At 43.1% G+C, this 7,967-nt stretch overlaps 1 pseudogene; it reads right to left on the bottom strand.

Annotated features, from left to right (window-relative positions):
* Window positions 1–6,188: 6,188 nt before the first annotated feature.
* On the bottom strand, window positions 6,189–6,458 carry LOC103115935 (small ubiquitin-related modifier 3-like; annotated as a pseudogene).
* Window positions 6,459–7,967: the final 1,509 nt, after the last annotated feature.

The raw sequence follows: 7,967 nt of genomic DNA, 5'->3' as shown, positions 1-7,967 counted from the left end.
TTTCTCTTTTTCTTTTAAAATTTATTTATTTTCCCTTTTGTTGCTCTTGTTTTTTATCATTGTAGTTATTATTGTTGTTGTTAGATAGGACAGAGAGAAATGGAGAGAGGAGGGGAAGACAGAAGGGGAGAGAAAGATAGACACCTGCAGACCTTCTTCACCGCCTGTGAAGCGACTCCCCTGCAGGTGGGGAGCCGGGGGCTCGAACCGGGATCCTTACGCCGGTCCTTGCGCTTTGCGCCACATGCGTTTAACCCACTGTGCCACCACCCGACCCCCAGAAGCAAATATTTTTTGTAACAGGAGGTAGTAGTGCAATAGGAGAGCTGTGATGTCTCTCTGTCTTGAAGCCATGAAAACCCAATAATGAAAAAAAAAATCTGTCAATGACCATGAATTTGAGGGAGTCATTACTGAGCCCAAGAGATACCTTCCTGTTCCCTTCTTTCAGGCCACCACCCCCAGGTTATTCCTTTCTAAGTTAAGGAGTCAACCTTGCACCTCCCTGTCTCACCACCCTTTACATACAGGTGACATTCAGCCTTTCAGCAGTTTTAAATATTTTATTTACTTATTAACCAGAGGGGAGAAAGAGAGAGAGAGAGAGAGAGAGAGAGAGGGAGACTGAGAACACACCAGAGCATCACTCTGAAACCTGCAATGCCAGGGGTCAAACTCGGGACCTCAGGCTTGCAAATGCACTGTGGGCAGTGCACTTGCCTTTCTACTTTGTCTACTTTGTCCAGTTCCACTTTGCTCACTCCCAAGCTGCCATCCACTCTTGCTTGAGTTCCAGTGAGACCCATGTGCTCTAGCCCCTTGATATTTGTCTTCATCCAGAAGCCAAAGCAATATAATGAAGACATTACATGACTCAGCTTAAAACCCTCCAAAAAAAAAAAAAAAAAAAAAAAACCTCATCCTCCAGCTGGATTCAAGGGCCTCCAGTGATATGTTCTCTTTCCACCTAATCACATTTTCAGCTGTTTTCCCCTTGCTCGAGCCAGCCACACAGGCCACATCTGGCCCCACATGACCCCCTCCCCCTCCCGTGGGGGTACTCTTCTACTCAGAACTCCAGAGAGCTAGCTCCTCTGGTCATCAGTCTCAGCTCAAATGTCACTTCCTCAGAAAAATACAACCCTTCCCCTTCACTTTGTATGGCATCACTCCGTTGTGATTTCTTCAGGACACTCATTTTCACCAACTACACACTCGTTTCTCTAGTTAGTAGAGTGAATGAGGTGCTGGGTGCTGGTGCACTTGGTAAAGTGCATATGTTACTATGCACAAGGACTCAGGATCAAGCTCCCACCCCCCCACCCCAGCTGTCCCCACCCGCAGAGGGGAAGCTTCATAAGCAGAGAAGCAGTGCTGCAGACATCCATCTGCCTCTCCCTCTCTCTACCTCTCCATCCTTTCTCAATTTCTCTCTGTCCTATCGAGTGAAAATTAATTATTAAACTAAAAAAAAAAGAAATAAAGTGAATGAGAGTAAGGATTCTGTTTTATTTACTACCTTAGCTCTAGGGTTGCATTTTGTGACTGGGACATAACAAATGCTCAACAAAAGAATAAACACAGATTTTCCTCTTAAGTTTCATCAGGCTTCTGTCTGGGAACTTCCTGTTGGACTGTTCCCAAGACAGGCTATGTGACAGACCAACCCAAAGTGAGAGCTAAAATATAGTTCCCAGGGGACCAGACAGTGGTTCACCGGGTTGAGTGTACACATTACCATGGGAATGAACCCTAGTTCAAACCTGGTCCTCACCAACAGGGGCCAGGGAAGCTTCATGAATGCTGAAGCAGGTCTCTTCATCTAGCCCTCCCCTCTCAATTTCTCTCTGTCCTAACAAATAACAAAATAAAAGGAAAAATGGCTGCTGGGAGAAGTGGATTTATTGTTCAGGCAGATTCCCAGTGATAACCCTGGTGGCAAAAAACAAACAAACAAAACAGATGATTACATTAGAGCACTGGGAATTGCTGCTTCAGACAACCATGAGTTAGTTCAGGTCAGGACCCTAGGAGAAAAGTATCTTGTACTCCAAATCTTGTGGTTAGCAGTATAAGCTCTCAAGGGGGCATTAGTTTTGTCCAATCATGATTTATCCCATCTTCAATGTCTGGCATGCAGGAAGCACTTAAGAACTATTAGTTGGAAGGAAAATCAGATCAGATCTGTTGTTCATGTTACAACTTCCCTGATGCTGGGGAGGGATCTTTGGCCCAGGGAAGGGGATGACAAGGTTTGTGCTCCAATCTGTTGCTTCCTGGTAGGGCAGTTTCCCAGTCTATAATTTCATGTCTAATAAAATGAGAGTAGTAATATATGGACCCTGGAGTTATTTCATTTGTTCATTCATTCATTCATTTATTTTTCTGCCTATTCAGTTACTTATTTATCCTTTCAAGCATTTTGTGAGCATGTTTAGCATTCTGGCACTGAGCTAAGTCAAGTTGAAATGTACAGGAGATGGTTATTACACGTAATAATGATGTATGTGTCCCCAGGACCAGAAATTTCCTCCTCTCTTCCTGCTTGTGGCTGTGGACTTGGCTGAGGTGTTAGAGCAACGTAGTCTCTTGGAAATTTAAGAAATTTTGAGGCATAGAACTTTTCTTTTCTTTTCCTTTTTTTTTTTTTTCTTGCCTCCAGGGTTATCGCTGGGGCTTGGTGCCTGTATTGCGAATCGAATCAATCCGCTGCTCCTGGAGGCCATTTTCCCCCCATTTTTGTTGCCCTTGTTGTTGTTATCATTGCTTTTGGATAGGACAGAGAGAAATCGAGAGAGGAGGGGGAAGACAGAAAGGGGGAGAGATAAACACTTGCAAACCTGCTTCACTGCCTGTGAAGCAACCCCCATACAGGTGGGGAGCCGGGGGGGGGGGGGCTCAAACCAGGATCCTTACACCAGTCCTTGCACTTTGTACCATGTGCATTTAACCCATTGCACTACCACCCAGCCACCAGCATGGAACTTTTCAAGGAGGTAACCTACTTCAAAATTTATGCAGGGTAATACCACTTTCTATACTTCACATTAAGCTATCCAACAAGAATTTATTGGGTATTTTCAATTTTTCCTATTGAGTATTGTACAAAAGGTAAAGATGGTTGCTAGCAGCAGTTTAAAAATATATATATAAGAGGAACGGCAGGTGGGTCTCATGTTACCATGTGCACAGACCCTGGTTTGAGCTCCCGGGTACCATATGGGAGTAACTTCAGGGAGGAAGAAAGTTTCTAGAGTGACAGAGCAATGTTACAGTGTCTCTCCTTCTATCTCTCTCTCCCTTCTTTTTAAAAATATATTTTATTTATTAAATATTTATTTTCCCTTTTGTTGTTTTATCATTGTTGTGATTATTATTGTTGCTGCTATTGATGTCATCGTTGTTGGATAGGACAGAGAGAAATGGAGAGAGGAGGGGAAGACAGAGAGGGGGAGAGAAAGATAGACACCTGCAGACCTGCTTCACCGCTTGTGAAGTGACTCCCCTGCAGGTGGGGAGCTGGGGGCTCGAACCAGGATCCTTATGCTGGTCCTTGCGCTTCATGCCATGTACACTTAAGTCTCTGCACTACCACCTGACCCCCTTTTCCTTTTTTTCAGAACATCATTTAACTCTGGCTTATGGTGGTGCTGGGGATTGAACCTGGGAACTTTGATGCATTAAAAATGAAAGTCTCTCTGCATAACCACTATACTATCTCCCTAGCCCTTCCCCCTCCTTTTCTATCTCTCCCCCTGTTTCTCACTATCTAGAGGAAAGAAGGGACAAAAAGCCACTGGGAGAAGTGGAGTCATGTAGACACCAAGTCCCAGCAATAGTCCTAAAACAAACAAAAAAGCATAAGAAAACAATGGAGGGGAGATTGTTATTCTGTTCTAGAGAAGTTGAATTTTTTTAAGGTGCTTTTCTTTCTTTCTTTCTTTCTTTTTTTCTTTTTAAATAAGTTTTTTTTCAATTTCTTTATTGGGGAATTAATGTTTTACATTTGACAGTAAATACAATAGTTTATACATGCATAACATTTCCCAGTTTTCCATATAACAATACAACCCCCACTAGGTCCTCTGTCATCCTTCTTGGACCTGTATTCTCCCCCCGACCCACCCCAGAGTCTTTTACTTTGGTGCAATACGCCAATTCCAGTTCAGATTCTACTTGTGTTTTCTCTTCTGATCTTGTTGTGATAAGTTGACTTTTATGGCACTGGTAGAAGCACATACCTCTCACTTAGAGAAGGCACCTGGTCTCCAGTGGACAGAAGTGATTAGAAGTTGTGGGCGTGGGTGACACTAGGAAGAGCATACGATTAAGAAAGAGCCCAGGATCTTAGATTTCTTCCTACTTCTGGACTCCCCAACCCTCCTCCCATCACAACCCACACTGTGTAACAGCACTTTAGAAGCAGCTTTTCCCAGGTTAGAGATACATTATAGTGGTTCTGCAAAAGACTTTGATGCCTGAAGCTCTGAGGTCCCAAATTCAATCCCCAGCATCAGAGCTGAGCAGTGCTCTGAACCCTCTCTTTCTCCCTCTCTCTCTCTCTACCTACCCCTCTCTCTCTCTCTACCTACCTACCTACCCCCCCCATATACTTCCGTAGCTCTCCTTCATAAATAAATAAATAAAATGTCTTAAATAGAAATATTTTATATAAGGGGGGCCAGGCAATGGCGCACCTGGTTGAGCGCACACATTACAGTGCGCAAGGACCCAGGGTCAAGCCCCTGGTCCCCACCTGTAGGGGGAAAGCTTCACGAGTGGTGAAGCAGGGCTGCAGGTGTCTCTCTATCTCCCCCTCCTCTCTCAATATCTCTCTGTCACTATTCAGTAAATAAATAAAATTTAAAAAGTAAAACAAACAAAAAACTCAAAAAAGAAACATTTTATAAAGATATATATATATATATACATATTTTTATTTCTTTATTGGGGGATTAATGTTTTACAGTCAACAGTAAATACAATAATTGTACATGCATAACTTTCCCCTGTTTTCCACACAATACAACCCCCACTAGGTCTTCTGCCATCATATTCCAGGACCTGAACCCTTCACCCCCACCCACCCCAGGGTCTTTGCTTTGGTGCAATACACCATACATACATATTTTTTTCTCTCTGAAACTCTCCTTCATAAGTAAGTAAATAATTTTTCCAATCGAAAAAGATATGCAAGGATTTTTATGCTGTTCCTTTTGTTAGACATTGAGAGCAAAATAACTTAATAGAATACTAGAGGTAGAGTGGTCCGGGAGGTGGCTAAGTAGATAAAGATTGGACTCTCAAGTCTGAGGTCCTGAGTTCAAGCCCCAGCAGTACGTGTACCAGAGTGATGTCTGGTTCTTTCTCTTTCTTCTCCTATCTTTTCCATGAATAAATAAATAAATAAAATCTTTAAAAAAAAAAAAGATTAGAGGTAGATGGATGACCACATCACTAAGGGAGGAAGGGGGTATTTTCACAGAACCAACATTTCTCCCTATCCCGTCTCCATTTGATATCAATCAAAACATTTTAACATTTAGTTTTAGAAATTGTAGAATGCAGGCAGGAGTGGATAGCTTAATGGTTATGCAAAGAGACTCTTATGCCTGAGGCTCCCAAGTCCCAGGTTCAATCCCCTGCATCACCACAAGCCAGGGCTTATGGTAAATTATCAGTGCTCTAGCAGAAAAAAAAAAAAAGCCATATGCTTGTGTACAGACACCAGTTACTTTATGTACAATAAAGGAATGGGAAAGGGGGAAATGAAAGAATAGAGAAAACTATACTGTAGTGGTGAGGATGTGGGGGAACCAAATTGCAGTTTTCTTTTTTAATTTTTTTAATATTTATTTTCCCTTTTGTTGCCCTTGTTGTTTTTCATTGTTGTAGTTATTATTGTTGTTGTTATTGATGTCATCGTTATTAGGACAGAGAGAAATGAAGAGAGGAAGAGAGAAAGACAGACACCTGCAAACTTGCTTCACCCCTTGTGAAGCGACTCCCCTGCAGGTGGAGAGCCAGGGGCTCAAACTGGGATCCTTATGCCACTGGTCCTTGCGCTTTGCACCATGTGCACTTAACCCACTGCGCTACTGCCCGACTTCCAAATCGCAGTTTTCTAATTAAACTGTCTTTTTGGACTGGAGGAACAGAATTCTGAACTAAAGTAGCAGGTTCCCTTTCTAGTAGACATCTCCTGTGTGCTGCTGGAACACATCAATTATTTCTTCATCCTCCACATCCAGCTATGCAGGTATATCTGTCTCATTGATTGGCAGCCTGTCAAATTGGAATCTGATCTGCCTCACTGACAATCCCTGTCATTTCATTCGTTTACTTAGTGGTGTCTGCCTCTTAATCTTAAACTGCACCACTGAACCATCCTGACCCACCACCTTCAGATTAATATTCTTGTTCTCAGTCTTGACTCCTTCTTTGGGCTTCTCATCCATCAGCCATGGCTAACGCTGGAGTCTCCTCACTTGCCGCTTCACGAAAGAGATATCAGGTCAGCACCAAATGAGCACTCAAGCAGCACCAGGAACGGCAGAAGAAGGAGGCGGCAGTGGTGGAGGAGGAAGAGGGTGTGCCATTTATTTATTTATTTATCCCAGAGCATTGCTAAACTCTAGTTTATAGTGGTGCAAGGGACTGAACCTGAGACTTTAGAGCCTCAGGCAAGATAGTCTCTTTGCATAACCATTATGCTGTCTCTCCCACCTATATATATATTTTTTTTTAAAGAAGCAACTCTCCAGGAGTTGGGCAGCAGAGCAGCGGGTTAAGAACAGGTGGCACAAAGTGCAAGGACTGACTAAGGATCCTGGTTCGAGCCCCCAGCTCCCCACCTGCAGGAGAGTCATTTCATAGGCAGTGAAGCAGGTCTGCAGGTATCTATCTTTCTCTCCCCCTCTCTGTCTTCCCCTCCTCTCTCCATTTCTCTCTGTCCTATCCAACAACGACAACATCAGCAACTACAACAACAATAAAAAACAACAAGGGCAACAAAAGGGAAAATAAATAAATAAATAAATAAATAAATAAATAAATAAAAGAAGCAGCTCTCCACACCCATCTCCCAAGTTCACAGAATTATAAAAATTAATCTGGGGAGACTGCCTTGTGATACCCACATAGTTGAGGTCCTCCACTCTTTGCCCCATGCTACATTAAAACAAACAAAAAAACAGGAGGACTACTGACTTGCAGCTCCACAAAAGGGGCTTGGGGTTCGGGGCTCCTTGGGGAGGAATAAGGAAGGAGTTGGATGTCTTGTGGTTGGAAGATGCCAAAGAATGTGTCTGTGCATGTGCGTGCGTGTGTGCATGTGTCTGTCCTGTGTTTGTCCTTGGTAAGAAGGAATCACTGTTCACCACAGAAGAGATCCAAAAGGCCGAGAAACACATGAAAAAATGCTCCAAGTCTCTGATTGTCAGAGAAATGCAAATAAAGACAACAATAAGATATCACTTCACTCCTGTGAGAATGTCATACATCAGAAAAGGTAACAGCAGCAAATGCTGGAGAGGGTGTGGGGTCAAAGGAACCCTCCTGCACTGCTGGTGGGAATGTCAATTGGTCCAACCTCTGTGGAGAACAGTCTGGAGAACTCTCAGAAGGCTAGAAATGGACCTACCCTATGACCCTGCAATTCCCCTCCTGGGGATATATCCTAAGGAACCCAACACATCCATCCAAAAAGATCTGTGTATACATATGTTCTTGGCAGCACAATTTGTAATAGCCAAAACCTGGAAGCAACCCAGGTGTCCAACAACAGATGAGTGGCTAAGCAAGTTGTGGTCTATATACACAATGGAATACTACTCAGCTGTAAAAAATGGTGACTTCACCGTTTTCAGCTGATCTTGGATGGACCTTGAAAAAATCATGTTGAGTGAAATAAGTCAGAAACAGAAGGATGAATAAGGGATGATCTCACTCTCAGGCCGAAGTTGAAA

The sequence above is a fragment of the Erinaceus europaeus genome, chromosome 16 (assembly GCF_950295315.1).
Source record: "Erinaceus europaeus chromosome 16, mEriEur2.1, whole genome shotgun sequence".
Classification (NCBI taxonomy): Eukaryota; Metazoa; Chordata; class Mammalia; order Eulipotyphla; family Erinaceidae; genus Erinaceus; species Erinaceus europaeus.
The sequence above is the reverse complement of the archived record's forward strand: the minus strand, read 5'-3'. Positions and strand labels throughout refer to the sequence as shown.